The following is an 18502-nucleotide window of genomic DNA, read 5'->3' on the forward strand; positions in this document are numbered from 1 at the left end:
TTTGTAGATGTGGTAAAAATTGGCCCGGCTTGCGCCCAATACACACGTCTATACTACCACAGTCCAGTTTTTACCGTGGCTTAGTTAAAGGGCCCCTGGATCCGTAAACTACATATGCATTTCCAACGTATTCCCTCATGCTTGGCAGTTTCCACATTTCATACGTAGTCCCTCCATCTTTGTACGTCTATTTATTTATTTATTGTATTTGTATCCCACGTTTTCCCACCTCTTTGCAGGCTCAATGTGGCTTACAATATATCATGGATAATGGAAATAGCAAAAGATATACATTTGGTTTTACAGAAGGATTTTGGGTTACATGGTCATGAAGTACAAGATAGTGGCATTACAGAAGACATTGACAGACATTAGGAATACGAGATAGTAGTATTACAGAAGACATTATCAGACATTAGGAATACAATATACTGGTGTAGTAGAGACATTTGCTAATCTATCTATATAAAATGGGCTTAATAATTACTTAAGATTAGGCTTCCTATTAAAAACAACTCTCAAGTTGATGTTATCAAATGCTGATTCATTGTCATAATATGCCAATGTTTCCTTAGTACATTCAAAACCCATTCTATAATATTATAAGACATAATTTATTGTCTCTGTTTTTTTTTCAATTTTAGTTGATTTCTCAAACAATAAATCTCTGTTTAGATATTTATTTCTTTTATAAGCATTGCAAATGGTCTTTCTAGGATACCCCCTTTGTTGCAGATGTGTTTGAAATCCTGTATGTTAGTACAAATCCTCCAGAACCTTATAAATTGTGTAAAGGGAAGATTCCATTTCAAAGCAGGCGGGTGTTTGTTTTGGAAATGTAAAATGATGTTTTGATCCATTTCCTTCCTATATACAGTTGTGATTAATCCATCTACTTTCTAAATTCTAACGTCCAAGAAAGTGATTTCTTCTTGATGATATGTCATACTAAACTCAGTGATGGAAACTTCTCAAATTATCTTCTGACTGTCCACATCATAAATACGTTGTCGATAAATCTTAACCAAAATTTTATGAGATGAGTAAACTGGATGGCTTTAATCCAAAGGTTTTCAAATTCTTGCATGGCCACACCATAAATCTGTTGAAAGAATTGTCCCTGATATTTAAAGTATTGACATGTTGATAAAGGCAAATAGTGATACTCTACTTGAAACTATTGGATGACCAGTAGGCTCATTTTCAAAAGAGAAGGATGCCCATCTTTCGACACAAATCGGAAGATGGGCGTCCTTCTCACAGGGTCGCCCAAATCGGTATAATGGAAAGCCAATTTTGGGCGTCCCCAACAGCTTTCTGTCGCGGGGACGACAAAAGTTCATGGGGGTGTGTCGGAGGCGTAGCGAAGGCGAGACTTGGGCGTGCCTAACACATGGACATCCTTGACCCATAATGGAAAAAAAAGGGCGTCCCTGATGAACACTTGGACGACTTTACCTAGTCCTGTTTTTCTTACGACCAAGTCACAAAAAGGTGCCTGAACTGACCAGATGATCACCGGAGGGAATCGGGGATGACGTCCCCTTACTCCCCCAGTGATCACTAACCCCCTCCCACCCTCAAAAAAATTTTTTTTAAATATTTTATGCCAGCCTCTATGCCAGCCTCAAATGTCATACTCAGGTCCATGACAGCAGTATGCAGGTCCTTGGAGCAGTTTTAGTGGGTGCAGTGCACTTCAGGCAGGTGGACCCAGGCCCATCCCCCCTACCTGTTACACTTGTGGTGGTAAATGTGAGCCCTTCAAAATCCATCAGAAACCCACTGTACCCACATCTAGGTGCCCCCTTCACCCGTAAGGGTTATGGCAGTGGTGTACAGTTGTGGGGAGTGGGTTTTTTTGGGGGGGTTGGGGGGCTCAGCACACAAGGTAAGGGAGCTATGCACCTGGGAGCAACTTCTGAAGTCAACCGCAGTGCCCCTTAGGGTGCCCGGTTGGTGTCCTGGCATGTGAGGAGGACCAGTGCACTATGAATGCTGGCTCCTCCCACGACCAAAGGGCTTGGATTTGGTTGTTTCTGAGATGGACGTCCTCTGTTTCCGTTATAGCTGAAAATCAGAAATGACTAAGACTAGGGACAACCATCTCTAAGGACGACCTAAATGTCAAGATTTGGGCGTCCTCGACAGTATTATCGAAACGAAAGATGGATGTCCATCTTGTTTTGATAATACTGGTTTCTCCGCCCCTGAATCGGGATGTTCTGCGAGGACGTCCTCAGGAGAACTTGGGTGTCCCTTTTGATTATGCCCCTCCAGGTGAACTATTGTTTTGTGTATTTTTGGTAAAATGTAAAAAACTGGTGTCCTTGGATGAACTTTATTCAAATACTGATATTCCTTTTTTGGTAACATTCTTTTGTCATATGCTTGAGTGGTAACAATTTTAATTTCAGTCTTTAAATCTTGTGTTGGGGAGGTCACGTGACGCCATGGTGCAGGGCTGACGCTAGTGAGCGGAGCTCCGTGCACATTCACCCTATAATCTGCTAATTTGCCGAATCCATAACGAAAAACGGCGCAGCTGTGATCGCATAGATCAGGGGAATTGAACGGCGATTGAAAGAAACGTGATTGAACAAAGAATGGCGGCGAAAACGGTCAGGAGAGAGCGAGATAAAACGAAACTGGCTGATAACAAGATGGCCGACCATCGTGAGCTCGGAGAGCATAACGTGGGATCGGCATGGTTGACAGAGATCACCGCAGAGGTAACAGCAGCGGTTGAGGCAGCGCTGGACAAGAAACTTCAACAATTATTTGATCGGACAGAAGAAGCACATGAGAGGCTAGACAGCATGAGCCTAGAGCTGGATGAGGGCCTGCAGCGCATATCGGACTTGGAGGAGACCGTAGAGGCAGAGAAAGAGAACTCAGTGCATCTGAAACAACGCGTGCAGGATCTGGAAGCAAAGGTAGACGATTTAGAGAATCGTAGCAGGCGAAACAATTTGAGACTAGTTGGACTCCCTGAATCACTGCTGGATAAAGACATGCCTACCTTTTTGGAGGAATGGCTCCCACAGACACTGCAATTAGCAGATAAACTACAACATTTCTGCGTGGAGAGGGCCCATAGAGTGGGGCCTGCGCGGCAGACAGTGGCTAGACCGAGAGTGGTAATATTCAAGAGTCTTAACTTTCGCCATAAACAGCATATCCTGGATGCGATTCGCAGTGGTAATTCTCTAACCTACCAGGGAAAGCAGATTCTATGCTTTCAGGATTACTCTCAGCAGGTTCAGATATTGCGGAAGTCCTTCGCGCCTTTGTGTACAGACCTGTTTCATAAGAAGATAAAGTTTGCACTTTTATATCCAGCCAAATTGCGTATTACCATAAATGGAGTTACAAAAATTTTTGATAAGGTTGAAGCAGCTAAAGACTATATCCAACAACAGGGAACAGACCCAGCTAATTGAGGAAAGAGAAAAAGAACAATGGTTTCTGTAGAGTGCTGGTTGGGGTCCTCTGGATTCCTTGAAATGGCCTCGAGTGAAGATTTTGGATCAACCATGGATAAGAGAGACTTAAGAATGGAAGCTTAGGGAATCGAATAGATGAGGATTATTAAGTCTCATACAGAATATGCTGCAGGTACTGGATTTTGGAGTTTGAAATTAGTTATATGAAAGTACTGGCAGCGAGGTTTTTTGTAAGATAACTGACTGCTTCCTGGATGGCCCTCGTGCTGGAGAGCGATCTTCGAGAATATGTAGATGGCAATGTGTGGGAGGAGGCTGGCTTCAATTCAACAAAAATCAGAGGATCTCTCATGCCACTTATAAATGAGACTATAAAGTTTAGTTGGGGGATATGTTGTATATGGATATATTTAGACAATTTGTTGTGGGATAGAACGGGAAGGGGATGTTGAATAGTTTGTATGGATGGGTGAATGCAGGTGTTATATCGTGACTAGTTCTTGGAATGGGAAGGGAAGTTGGGGGAGGGGATGAGGGATCAGGGGAGGGGAGGGGGGGAGGGATGAGGAGGGGGGTGGGGAAGCATAGGGGAAGGGACACAGGCTACCTATTGAAATACATCAGTAAGAGAGTGAAAGTGAGAGAGAAGAAGAATGACGGGGAGTGGACAGGAACAGTGGGGGTGATGGAGCTGGGACACCACTCCTGCTGGATATTAGTAGTTATATATATGTTTAGCCAAGAGCGAGAAGGGGTCACGTAATAGGACTTAAAATATACTCCTGGAACGTGGGGGGCATATCGTCACCCATTAAAAGGAAGAAAATTCTCCATAGCCTTAAAAAGAAAAGTGCGGATATTGCGCTACTCCAAGAAACACATCTAACAGCCCAGGAGCATAAGAAGCTCCAAACTTGGTGGGTGGGAACGATGCTAGAATCCCCGGCAGTGGGGAAAAAAGCGGGAGTGGTGATCCTCTTTCATAAATCCCTCACAGTCGAGGTTGTCCAGACCCATTCTGATGCAGATGGGAGATATATTATAGCACAGGTAAAGGTGAATGGCAGGTCTTGTTTAATCTGCAATGTTTATGCCCCAAATGTGTACAATAAACAATTTTATCATAATTTTTTAAGCAAAGTACAAAAGTCCAACATTCAGCAGAAGATAATTGGGGGGGATTTCAATGTGGTGGCGGACCCGAGTATGGATAGATCACACACTAAATCGGGAGGGGCGGTAGGAGATAATAAGGGTATATCTCTGCTATGTGGAGCACTGGGAATGGTAGATGCGTGGAGAGTGTTACACCCAACCACTAAAGACTATACTCACTACTCTAGGGCACATCATACACAATCAAGGATTGATTATCTATTGATAGATGAAGAGAGTTTCTCTGGTATTATCGAGGCAGATATTGATCCTACGATCATATCAGATCATGCGGCTATATATATAAAAATGAGGGAGCAGACTGTACAAAGTAGACAATTTAGATGGGCCTTTCCCATGGACTTATATTATGATCAAGAATTTAGGACATATATTAGAGAGAAATGGAAAGAATATACTATGCATAACACACCACATGTACATACCCCAATATTATATTGGGAAGCAGGAAAGGCTGTCTTGCGGGGAGAGATATTAGCGTATAGTGCCAGGAAGAAGAAACGGAGAGATCAAGCGATCATTAGAATGGGGGAACAACTAGTACGCCTCAGGAGGTCTTATGGACAACATTCCACAAGTCATGCTAGGGAGCAACTGTTGGCCGCACAAGTCTCACTTAATGAGTTATTGCACCAACGAGCAAGTAAATCAGCTGAACATTATAGATACCGATTATTTCAGTATGGCAATAAACCAGGGAAATTGATGGCGGGATTAGTGAGAAGAGCGAGAGGCCAGAGAAGAGTACTGGCAGTGCGGGAGTCATCAGGGGGTTTGGCACATACGGATGCAGGGATACAGGCGGTGTTCCAAGATTATTATGCCAGGTTGTATGCCAAGAATGACTCAGATGATTTAGATCCAGATATGTATCTTGAGAATGTTGCACTACCTAAGATATCAGAACATCAGCGGCAGGAGCTCAACAAGCCGATAGAAATAGAAGAGGTCCATAGAGGAATCAGAGATAGTGCACTGCATAAAGCAGCGGGTCCGGATGGATTCCGGGCTGAATTATATAAAATCTTAGTACAGGACATTGGTGACACATTAGTCAATGCATTTAATGATTCGGTGGCTTTGGGGGAACTTCCGTCATCTTTGAGATTGGCAGACATAATGGTCTTCTTGAAACCTGAGAAGGATCCGACTATACCAGATTCTTATAGGCCGATATCACTCATCAGCTACGAGGCAAAGCTGCTGGCTAAGATATTAGCAGTGAGATTGGCTGGGGTGTTGCCTGGGATAGTGGCCTCTCCTCAAGTTGGGTTTATTCAAGGGAGGCAGAGTGTGAAGAATATTAGGATGATATTAGCTATGATGGAGCGAGTGCGAAGGGAAGGAGGAGACTCGCTATTGATTAGTTTCGACGCCCAGAAGGCGTTCGATAGGGTTGAGTGGGAATTTCTTTTTGCAACGCTGCGGGCATATGGGTTTGAGGGGTACTTTACACAAGCAATATCTATATTATACAAAAACCCAGCGGCCAGAGTGTTGGTTAATGGATCGTTCTCTGAAAGCTTCCCGGTAAATCAGGGTACTAGGCAGGGGTGCCCTTTGTCTCCGCTGCTCTTTGCCTTAACATTGGACCCTTTAGTGCGTGACATACTGGGGAACCCCGAGATTGAAGGGATAAAATTGGGAACCAGAGAATTTAAAATCTCAGCCTTTGCGGATGATCTCCTGGTTCATCTGAATAGCCCAGAGAGGTCGTTACCAGTACTGATGGAGGTATTTGCAGAATACGGTACATTCTCGGGGTTTAAATTGAATATGCAAAAATCTGAGGGATTGCCTATGACTGATAAAGTAAGGGAGCAGTGGAAGGGTGAGTTTCCATTGAGATGGTCGGCAAGGGAGTTTAAATATCTCGGCATTGTGTTAACTAGGGACTTGAGTAGTTTATATAGACGAAATGTAGATGAGCTCCTTCAGCATACGAGATATCAATTGGCTAGATGGGAGGGATTGCCCTTAACGGTGAGTGGGAGAGTAGGTCTCTTCGCAATGGTACTTTTCCCTAGATGGCTTTCCTGCTTATAATCGAACGAGAAAAACGCCCAAGTTCCGACCTAAATTGGGAGATGGACGTTTATCTCACAAAAACGAATAAAGCGGTATAATCGAAAGCCGATTTTTGGACGTTTTCAACTGCACTCCGTCGTGGATGCGGACAAAGTTGATGGGGGCGTGTCAGAGGTGTGGCGAAGGCGGAACTGGGGCGTGGTTATCTGCCGAACAAAGATGGGCGCATTTCACCGATAATGGGAAAAAAGTATGCGTTTTTAGCTAGAATTTAGGACACTTTTCCTGGACCCTGTTTTTTCACGAATAAGGCCCCAAAAAGTGCCCTAAATGACCAGATGACCACTGGAGGGAATCGGGGATGACCTCCCTTGACTCCCCCAGTGGTCACTAACCCCCTCCCACCACAAAAAAATGATGTTTCACAACTTTTTATTTTCACCCTCAAATGTCATACCCAGCTCCTTGGCAGCAGTATGCAGGTCACTGGAGGAGTTGTTAGGGGGTGCAGTGGACTTCAGGCAGGTGGACCCAGGCCCATCCCCCCTACCTGTTACAATTGTGCTGCTTAATGCTTATTAGTTGTCCAACCCCCCCCAAACCCACTGTACCCACATGTAGGTGCCCCCCTTCACCCCTTAGGGCTATAGTAATGGTGTAGACTTGTGGGCAGTGGGTTTTGAGGGGGATTTGGGGGGCTCAACACACAAGGGAAGGGTGCTATGCACCTGGGAGCTCTTTTACCTGTTTTTTTGGTTTTGTAAAAGTGCCCCCTAGGGTGCCCGGTTGATGTCCTGGCATGTGAGGGGGACCAGTGCACTACGAATCCTGGCCCCTCCCACGAATATATGTCTTGGATTTATTCGTTTTTGAGCTGGGCGCTTTCATTTTCCATTATCGCTGAAAAACAAAAACGCCCAGCTCACACATTGTTGAATAAAACATGGGCGTCTATTTTTTCCCAAAATACGGTTCGGTCCACCCCTTCACGGACCCGTTCTCGGAGATAAACGCCCATGGAGATAGGCGTTTTCGTTCAATTATGCCCCTCTTTATGTGCTAAGACAGTTGCCGATCCTGGTACAGACTACAGATCTTAAGAAACTTAATGGAATGTTGTCCAGGTTTTGTTGGGGTGGGAAGAAGGCAAAACTTAAACTGGAATTTATGTATGGAAGAGGGGAGGAGGGAGGATTAGGGATGCCTGATATAAAACAATATAATTGGGCCTGTTTGACAAGACACTTAGCAGATTGGATATTGGAAATGGAAGAGTATACGGATTGGAAGACTGAGTATGAAATATTCAGTCCCTACCATCCATATTATTTGTTACACCTTAAGGGTAAAAACCTGCCTAAGAGTTGGAGGCAACATATTTTATTGCACCCGATGCGTAATATGTGGCAACACATATTAAAGCAATTGAATAAGAATCCACATTGTACCGACCAGTTGCCATTAGTGGGGAATGCAGATTTTGGCCCGGGGAACATGCAAAAGAGGGTTGCTAATTGGGCACAGGAGGGGGTGATCCTGGTGGCGGATGTTATGCAGGACTCGGGGAAGGTTATAGCAAGAGAGGCTTTGGAGGGTATGGTGGGCGCAAAGAATGTGACATGGTATGAGTATCATCAGCTACAAAGCTACATTATGCAATTAATTAGAAGTAAGTGTGATAGAGGAATCTATGATTTATTGGTGAACTTATTTCTACCACAAGGTAGGGAACAGACTTCGGTATCAATACTTTATAAACAGCTAAGAATGATTGCTCCACCCCGAAGTTATGAGGTAGTGGCTCAGAAATGGTCTACTGACATGCGAGTGGAGATAAGAAGTGGGGACATAGTTAAATACCTGAAGGAGATAACACATAAAGTAACCAGTGCTCGACATCGAGAGATACAATTTAGAATCATATTGAGAGCATATTTTTCCCCGGTGCAGGCCTATTATGCTGGAAGAATTCAGGAGCCAAACTGTAGTAAATGCAATTTTCAGAGAGCGTCTATATTTCACATGCTATGGGAATGCCCTGTAATTAGGCAGTTTTGGGGTAAAATCATGGAATATTGTGAACTATTGTTAAAAAAGAAGATAAGTCTGCCACCCAAGAATATGGTGCTGGGTCTGGATGAGAGTGGGCTAGCTATTCGGCAAGGGGAGCGTCTATTAATATATAAGGCTTTAATCATTGGGAAACAATGTATATTGCAATATTGGACTTTGGAAACAGGGCCATCTTACTGGCTGTGGAGGAATATGTTTCACTCACTGGTGATGATGGAGGCATATAGAGCGAGTCGGGGTCTTAGAAGTAGGCAACGATTCTGGGAGATATGGGAACCATATGTGCAGGCCCTGTCTAGCAGAGCTCGTAGTTTACTGATGAATACTCTCACGTTGTAGTCTGGGGATTGGGGATGGGATATAAGTTCATTTTGTGGGGGAGACCTATAAGGAATGGGAGGGGGGAGGGGGGAAGAGTACTCCAAGTTAACGATTTGTATAAGGTGGCAATTTGTATGGGTGAGGCAAGTCTCATATGGAAGTGTTGATGTATATGTTTTAATTATATATGAGTGTCATTTTCAATGGGTCAAGAGGAAGGGAATTGTGAATACTCGGAGAGGGGGGGAGAAAATTAAAAGGTATTGACGTTATGGAACTAGTTAAAGAATGTTATGGGTTTATGATGATAATGTATATGTGTCTTCATATTGGCTGTATTACTATGATCGTCAATAAAATAGATTTCAAATAAATCTTTTGTTGGATCTGAACCCAATCTCAAATAATCTGTTTCCACTGAAAGCTGCCTGTGAACCTCTGCATTGTAATCTTGTATATTGTTTTTTGGATGGACTATGATATATATATATATATATATATATTTTGTTTTTTGTTTGTTTTGCACCTTGACACAGCCGAATGGTGAACCTCTGGTCACAGTTTGTGTATTAATAGTTATCTGAGGAAGTGCACTGATGAATTAAAGCTATTAAAATGTTTTAGTCACTATTTATGGGTTACCAAATGGTAAACACTCTAAGGAGTTTTAATGATGTTTTTGTGAAGGTTTGTTTTTGCCTATGATGTTATCAAATCCCAACAATTCCTGCCACCCGTCTAAAATGATTTAAACAGTGGAGGTAGGGAATCTGAGGCTTTTGTCTCCCAAGTTATTGATCATACCCCTGAGACGTTGTTGAATGTGAAGTACTTAAGGTGATAGATGCACTAAAGAGTTCTGATATTTGAATGACTAGAATACTGGCATTTATGTGCATTCTTCCTTCTAGAATTACCCCAGGAAGGCACACAATCAGCTACTCATAGAGGGGTAATTCTATAAGGTGGACATCAACATTTATATGGGAAGTATGCGTGTCAATGACACCGACACTGGCATTTATGCACATATATGTACAAATATGTGTGTAAAGGCAAAAATTCTGGCTATGAGTTATTCTATAAAAAGGTGACATTACAATAGGGTGTACTTTGAAGATCGTTACAGTTACATTTCACTTTATTAGGTATACCACTTGGCTTCAATGAAGAGCGCAGTGGGGTACAATTTAAAAACGGTTAAAAAAAAAAAGAAAAACCAGAAATAAACTCCATATCCAAACAGTTCAGCACATTCATGCAAGACCACTCAACTTTCACAATAAACAAAACAGTATATGGAACTGGATGGAGTCCGGGTGGAACTCTGTTATAGAACTGCCGTCCATGTGCACATATTGGCAATCACCAGATGAGTATTTTTTTTATATGGTCAATTAGAAAATAGGTATAACTTCCATGCGTCTCATCTGTGCGTGCCTACATTTGGCTAATTCCTGGCACTTATCTGATTTTAAATAGTTTTGCTACCAACGGAAAGATTTGTGTCCAGTATCTGTTCTTTGCCTTGATTACTTCAGGCAACCTGACCTTTAGAATAGTATGTCTGCTGCTCTCAGTGCGAGTTTCTTAACCTTCAGGAGTGCCTGCAGTCTAGCAGTGAAATGAAAATGTATTTTTCAATGTGGGTTACATAGATCCAGGCTCTGACAGGTTTACTCTGCTTCTACCTTGTCAGTTCTGCTTTCCTTATCATCTGCATACTTTGCTATAAATATTAATTAGCAAGACAGGCATATTTCAGACTTCCTCTGCCAGGAACCAGGGCCCGCCAAGGGGGGAGAGGGGGCAAAATTACCCAGGCACGGCCTCCAAGGGGGAGCCTGGGCCTGGCGCCGGCAAGCTTCTTCCTGCCTGCCTGCCTGCTTCCAGGTGTGTCCTCTCCTTTTCCTGCGTGCTGCCCAGGTCCCGGATGATTGCAGCGCACTATGGAGTGGGAGACTCAGGTCCCTATCTCCCTCTACCTGTCACACTTGTGGTGGAAACTGTGACCCCTCCCAAAGTCACCAAAACACTATAGTACACACATAAATACACAAATAAAATACAGATTAACACATGTGTTCAAGCTTTTCCTACAAGAGCACACAGCTGTGGAATGCATTGCCACTTGAATTGAAAACAATTTACGACCTAATCAACTTTCGTAAATCGTTGAAGACTTATCTCTTCAACAAGGCATACCACAACGATCCATAATAGGAACTGCAATGCATTACCACTTACCTAATATTCTGAATGTTTCCCCTCTGTACCTGATTGCTTAATTCTATTATGTTATCCATGTTCTTTATGTAATACCAATTGTATCTTTTACTTTAATGACGAATGTCATGACGGAACCTTGTAAGCCACATTGAGCCTGCAAATAGGTGGGAAAATGTGGGATACAAATGCAACAAATAAATAAATATAAGTGCCCCCTTCACCTTTAAGGGCTATTGCAGTGGTGTACAGTGGGGTACATTGTGTTTTGGGTGGGTTTTGGAGAGCTCAGGGGACAAGATAAGGGAGTAAAGATGAGATGTGTACCTGGACATTTTTATGAAGTGCACAGACGTACCCTTTAGGGTACCCCATTGCTCTTCTGGGGGACCACTCTACTAAAAATGCTGGCCCTTCCAAAGGCGTGAATCTCTATGCTTTGCACTTTCTTTTTTTTTTCAAAAACAGACCAAGAAAATAAACATCCAAAGAACAAAATCTTGTTTGAAACAGTATTTTTGAAAAAAAAAAAAAGGATGATTTCCTTTTTCGACAATGACCTTTCTTATTCAGATTTTGAACGTTTTGTGCAACATGTCCAAAATTAAACTTAGATATCATATAGGAAATGCCCCTCATGCATTTTAATAACATATCGGCACAAATCCTATAGATGTTTTGGCCACTGCAGCATAGCATACTGACCAGAACATTTCAGCGTATTGTCTGCAATGACACCTAGACCTTTTTCTTGGGTGCTGACTTCTAAGGTGGACCCTAGCATCAGGTATCTATGATTCAGATTATTCTTCCCAATGTGCATCACTTTGCATTTGTCCACATTAAATTTCATCTGCCATTTGGATACCCAGAGGGGCATAATTGAACGAAAACGCCTATCTCCATGGGCGTTTATCTCCGAGAACGGGTCCGTGAAGGGGCGGACCGAACCGTATTTTGGGAAAAAATAGACGCCCATGTTTTATTCAACAATGTGTGAGCTGGGCGTTTTTGTTTTTCAGCGATAATGGAAAATGAAAGCGCCCAGCTCAAAAACGAATAAATCCAAGACAGTTATTCGTGGGAGGGGCCAGGATTCGTAGTGCACTGGTCCCCCTCACATGCCAGGACATCAACCGGGCACCCTAGGGGGCACTTTTACAAAACCCAAAAAACAGGTAAAAGAGCTCCCAGGTGCATAGCACCCTTCCCTTGTGTGTTGAGCCCCCCAAATCCCCCTCAAAACCCACTGCCCACAAGTCTACACCATTACTATAGCCCAAAGGGGTGAAGGGGGGCACCTACATGTGGGTACAGTGGGTTTGGGGGGGTTGGACGACTAATAAGCATTAAGCAGCACAATTGTAACAGGTAGGGGGGATGGGCCTGGGTCCACCTGCCTGAAGTCCACTGCACCCCCTAACAACTCCTCCAGTGACCTGCATACTGCTGCCAGGGAGCTGGGTATGACATTTGAGGGTGAAAATAAAAAGTTGTGAAACATCATTTTTTTGTGGTGGGAGGGGGTTAGTGACCACTGGGGGAGTCAGGGGAGGTCATCCCCGATTCCCCCCAGTGGTCATCTGGTCATTTAGGGCACTTTTTGGGGCCTTATTCGTGAAAAAACAGGGTCCAGGAAAAGTGTCCTAAATTCTAGCTAAAAACACATACTTTTTTCCCATTATCGGTGAAATGCGCCCATCTTTGTTCGGCAGATAACCACGCCCCAGTTCCGCCTTCGCCACACCTCTGACACGCCCCCATCAACTTTGTCCGCATCCGCGACGGAGTGCAGTTGAAAACGTCCAAAAATCGGCTTTCGATTATACCGCTTTATTCGTTTTTGTGAGATAAACGTCCATCTCCCGATTTAGGTCGGAACTTGGGCGTTTTTCTCGTTCGATTATAAGCAGGCCAGTCTTCCAGTTTCCTAAGGTCTTCAAGCAATTTTTCACAATCCACATGTGTTTTGACAGCCTTGAATAGTTTTGTGTCATCTGCAAATTTAATCACCTCACTCATTGTTCCCATTTCCAGATCATATATAAATATGTTAAATAGCACTGGACCCAATACTGATCCCTGCAGCACTCCACTATTCACTCTCCTTCATTGAGAAAAATGGCCATTTAATTCTACCCTCTGTTTTCTGTCCAATAGCCAGTTCCTAATCCACAGAACGACATTGCTTTTTATCCCATAACTTTTTAATTTTCTCAGGAGTCTCTCATAAGGAACTTTGTCAACAGCTTTCTAAAACTTTAGATACAGTATATCAGCTGGCTCACCTTTTGTCATGTCCCCTACCTCAACACAAGTGGCGTCCTTGGGCTGCGCGGGGGCCTGTCGACACGCACACTTGACTGGTACTGCCTGAGCCATGTGTGTAGTCCTCTCTGGGTTTGTTCAGAGAGCGGTGGTGCAGGCTCCATAATTACTTTGCATCCATGCACCTGTTTCTGCTCTCTCTCTCTGCCTAGCTTCCAGGCTCCTTGATTGCTTTGCTTCCACCCAGCTGGGTCTGCTCTTCCTCTGCCTGGCTTCCCTTGCTTCTCTCCTATTGGTCTTCCGGTTCCTCCTTCCCCTGCTCTTGTCCTATGGCTGTGCCCCTTCTCCCTGCTGACGTCAGACGCAAGCACTTTATCAGCTGAGCTCTCCCTGGACTCGATGCTTCGGCTTCTACTTTGGTAGGTGTTTCTAACTCTGTAGTCTGCTTCTTATCTACTGGTCCCTCGTTGCTGACTTTGCCTGTACTTGGATTACCCTTCTGCCTGCCTACTGATTTTCACCTACATCTGGATTACTCTCTTTCATGTCGCCTGCCTACTGACTTTCGCCTGTACCTGGATTACTCTCTTGCCTGCTGCCTGCCTACTGACGTTTGCCTGTACCTGGATTACCCTTCTGCCTGCCGCCTGCCTACTGACTTTCGCCTGCATCTGGAGTACTCACTTACCTGCCTGCTGACTTTTGCCTGTACCTGGATTACTCTCTTGCCTGCCGCCTGCCTACTGACTTTCACCTGTATCTGGATTACTCTCTTGCCTGCCGCCTGCCTACTGTTGCCTGCCACCTGCCTACTGACTTGCCTGTACCTGGACTACTCTGTTGCCTGCCGTCTGCCTACTGACTGCCGCTTGTACCTGGATTACTCTCTTGACCTGCTGCCTGCCTGGCCGTTACATTCATCACCCTGTTTCCAGCTCAGTCCCGTAAGTCCTGCAGGCCGCCCGCACCTAGGGACTCAACCTCTTGGGAACGGCAGTCAGCGCAGGTGAATCCCGGGGTTGTCCAGCCACCAAGCAGAACCTGGTCCGAGTACCAGGCTCAGCAGCGCTCTACTTGGTACAAGAACTCACAAGTCTGACACCTTTATCCACATGTTTATTTACACCTTCAAAGTAATGAAGCAAATTAGTGAGGCAAGACTTCCCTTGGGCTGCTTCGTTTGATCAGCATACCCTCTTGTTCTCCTGTGCTACACAAGAGATTGCTGTACCAGCGTTTTAAAACACAATTGTTTGGTTGCAAAGAATATGACTGTGGTATTTCTACTTAAGCTGCAAATAAAGTGTTTTTAAGCACTTTTTCCTATGTTGAATTATCCTTAGCCAGCCTCTACTCTCTCTCATTTTATACAATGACTACCCTTGGGCTGCTTCGTTTGATCAGCATACAGTCTTGTTTTCTTGTGCCACATAACAGATTGCTGTGCCAGCATTTTAAACACAATTGTTTGGCTGCAAAGAATGCGATTGTGACCCCTGAAGCAGGCGGGTAGTGCCACCGAAACATGGACCGTGTTGGGTCCTTCTACTCAAACTGCAAATAAAGTGTTTTTAAGCACCATTTCCTGTGTTGGATTGTCCTTTGGCCAGCTTCTACTCTCTTCTGCTTGTGCTGTTTATTCATAGGGGTTCTTCCTGTATGCTGTGCCTGATTTTTAAGCAATGTCCATGCTTGATTTAAAGTTTTAATCTTTGCGGCCAATGCTTTTAGCTTCTTTTGACCATTTTCCTCATTTTGGCTTAGTCGCCCTTTTGAAAATTAAAGATTGCTACATTGGATTTCCTTAGTGACTTCACTCCATATATCAGCTCAAATTTGATCATGTTATGAGCAGTTTCCCCAGTGGATCCAACACCATTATGTCTCATACCATGCCCTGCATTCCACTAAGGAATAAATCTAAAATAGCTCCCCTTCAGACATTTCATACTATGGTGTTTGTCTATTGACATTATTCCAATCAGTTTTTAATTTTCACTTGGTCCAAAACGGTATGCTGTAAATTACTGCTCTCCACCACACAGCTCTTAGCTTTTTCAACATCTATTAGTCCTGGAGCTATTCAATTCTATTTTTCTTTAGCAAGGCACTCCAAATTCTATTTGCTTTTCTCAAATTAAACTCCAAGACAGCAAATCTGTTTTCTCTCCCTTGATTATAAAATGAACTTAACCTTGATGAATTTGCACCAAAGGCTATGGGCTCCTTCAGTTTCATGAGTCCAGAACGGCACCACAGTTAAATTTGGTTTAAGGGTCATAAATTAGTAAATATACTGACAAAGCCATCCCAGTGGCTTCTGGTTCCTGGTATAAGTTAATCAGCATTCTTGAAACAGCAATACATAATGTCACTACGATGATGATGGTGAAGATTAAGTAAGATAGTCTTTATAAGGACACTGCAGGAACACAGATTACCGGTTATCTTATCAGCTGCAGACTGGGTTAGAAGTGATTCTGAAAATTATTGAAGACCTTGGGGGCAGCCATTTCAGCTGAAGAAGGAATGGTTCACAATCAGCTTAATTCAAGCAGCAAGACAGATTTGTGTAAACTGCAAAGCTCTTGGACTCATCTCTAATTAAGCCTGCACTTTTCAGGGTAACAGAAAAGCTTAGAGATTGAGGCAGAACTGCGATTTATATCATCTCTTCTCAGACAGTACACTGAAAAACCAACTTATGCTGCTTTTAGTGAAACATTTTCCCCATTTTGGTATGAATTCTCCCCCTCCCTCCATCAAACTGAACGCAGAGGCCATCCTTTTTCTTTTTTTTATTTCTTTTTTAAAAAATTGATTTGATTTGATAATCTATTGCATGAATGAAACCTGAGGTGGAGTGCAAAATTTTAAAATCAAATCATCATCCTTTACGTACAGTGTAACAGGAACAAAAGAATATATTATCATGAAAAAGCAAAGATAAAATCCACTGAAGGCCCAGGGGGAAAAAAAGGCCTTTACAAGTTACTGAGGGGGGTCTTTTACTAAAGATTAGCTTGAGTTAGCTGCAGCAGGGTCCATAGAAATAACATGGGCCCTGCTGTAGATAATTCGAGCTAAGCTTTAGTAAAAGACCCCCTGAAATTTTAACAGGCAGATTTCAGACCAAAGATCACAAGGCACTGCATTTCAAAATAATGGATCTATATAGATTTAAAAATGTGTTTCCTAGTGCAAGAAAGTCTTACCTCTTCTGGTCTCAATACACACAGAAAGCCTTGTTGCAAGGACTGTGAATATTGAACTAGAATGTAATACTGTAAAAGCAGAAACAGATAAGTCAAAGATCCTAAACTCCACCCTGAAGGGAACTAGAAGGCTGTGTACATCCTTTAAAACAAGGCAAGAAACCTGGCTGCCACATTCTGTATCACCTGCAACCTCTTTAGTGATTTCCCAAGTAACCCCTGCAATAGGGAATTGCAGTAATCTAAACAATTTAAACTTGGTATGGCACTTGCTAGTAAACTCTAGTTCAATATCTAAATAAGCAAGTATGTCTCTCAGTTTTTTGTTATGGAGGAAAAAGACTTCAGATGCTCAATGGTCTTTGCTCTTTTGAACAATAAACCATTGACTGCTTATATCCACTAAAAGCAGGGAAATGCTCCCTTGTGGACAGCGCTTCAGCTCCTCATCAGTCTTAAAAAACCTCCAAGTTGTAATTATAGCATTTGCTATGTCTTTTCCGATGAACTATCTAAATTTTCAACTATAGTATCAATGGTACTTATCTGGGCTTTTGAAGACCACTGTGGCTAGGCACGCTCTACAGAAAATTTCCATTTTGCTACAAGCTTCTTAAGGAGCGAATTCCATACCCATGGTATAGCCCATATATTCTCATCTTGACATCCTAGGAATAAGTGAAACCTGGCTAGATGAAAATGGGGGTTTACCACTGGCTGAACTATGCCCAACAGGTTTCAATATCCAACATCAACCAAGACCAGGAAGACAGGGTAGAGGGGTAGCAGTATTGATTCGGGACACAATCAAACTGCACAGAATATCCATCCCCCAGCTACATGGATCAGAATCTCTTTTAATCCAACTTGAAGAGGAGAAGCCAATCTGACTGCTCATGATTTACAGAGCACCTCGTAACAACACATTATCTGTGCAAGAAGTCCTAGACCTGATTACTCAAGTGACCCTGAATTACCCTAGGCTGGTGATCATGGGAGACTTCAATCTACACATCAAAACCCCAGATACCACCACAAGCTGCCTTTCTGGACACGATGACAGCACTAGGATTTACACAGGTGATCAATTCTCCAACCCACGAAAAGGGTCGCATACTAGACCTGGTATTCTACAAAGGGGTGGATACCCCAGAATTCTGGGATAACAGTATTGAAATAACACCCTTATCATGGTCAGACCATTTTCTAATTAAATTCTCCCTAAGTGACCACCTGAAACAAATGGCACCTCCCAGAGTTTGGAAGGAGATCAGAGACAAAAAAAAAGCTGACCGCTGAGAATTTCCTAGAGGCCTTGGACTATCCGCATATAGATGAAAAGACAACAGTGGCAGAACAAGTTGACATCTGGAATACACACCTAGCCATGACCTTAGAGAAAACAGCACCACTAAAAAAGGTCTTATGCCCCACTCACAAACGCTCACCTTGGTTTTCTCCAGAACTTTGGATCCTTAAATGAGAAGGACGAAAATTGGAAAGGAGATGGTGCAAATCTCACCTGGATGAAGACAGGCTAAACTGTAGGAAGCACATGGCAAAGTACCGCCAAGCCTTAACAGCAACCAAAAAACTGTATTTCTTTCAATGCATTGCACAGGCTGCCAATTCAACCAAGCAGCTTTTCAGTAAACAGCCTACTGCAATCCCCACAACAAAACCAGCCTGCCCAGTCTAAACTGAACTGCAATGATTTTGCTGCATACTTTGCCAACAAAATTAAGTCTC

Source organism: Microcaecilia unicolor, chromosome 2 (genome assembly GCF_901765095.1).
Source record: "Microcaecilia unicolor chromosome 2, aMicUni1.1, whole genome shotgun sequence".
Taxonomy (NCBI): Eukaryota; Metazoa; Chordata; class Amphibia; order Gymnophiona; family Siphonopidae; genus Microcaecilia; species Microcaecilia unicolor.